Consider the following 351-nt stretch of genomic DNA (forward strand, 5'->3'; position numbering starts at 1 on the left):
CTGGTCTACTGAAGGATCAGTCTGGTTCAATAGTCCTAGGTCAGGGTGGCTCAGAGTAGACCAGCGGGGGGGCTGTTCATCAGCGGAGTCAGCGACGGTGCACGGCAACACGGCGGTCTGTCCCTCTGAGCGGTAGATCATCTCAGACGGGAATGCCAACTTTACTCTGTGACTGCGGACACACCGCTGCTGGTCCAGCAGGAGACAGCTGTACCGTCTAAAGTCTGTTAGCGTGACGTTGGAAACACGAAGATCTGATGAGTTTATCCCCACTTGGTATCTTCCTCTAACATCGTCCCTCTCTGATGTCGTCTTGTCCCCAAAAACTCTGCTCCATGTCCCCTGCTCATG

General features: G+C 54.4%; 1 protein-coding gene across 1 annotated transcript in view; it reads right to left on the bottom strand.

The window, feature by feature from the left end:
• The window catches only part of rtcb (RNA 2',3'-cyclic phosphate and 5'-OH ligase), a gene marked incomplete in the record, with an annotated part of 55,901 nt that overhangs the window by 424 nt on the left and 55,126 nt on the right, over positions 1-351 (bottom strand).

This window comes from Etheostoma spectabile, unplaced genomic scaffold (genome assembly GCF_008692095.1).
Source record: "Etheostoma spectabile isolate EspeVRDwgs_2016 unplaced genomic scaffold, UIUC_Espe_1.0 scaffold502, whole genome shotgun sequence".
NCBI classification, from domain to species: domain Eukaryota; kingdom Metazoa; phylum Chordata; class Actinopteri; order Perciformes; family Percidae; genus Etheostoma; species Etheostoma spectabile.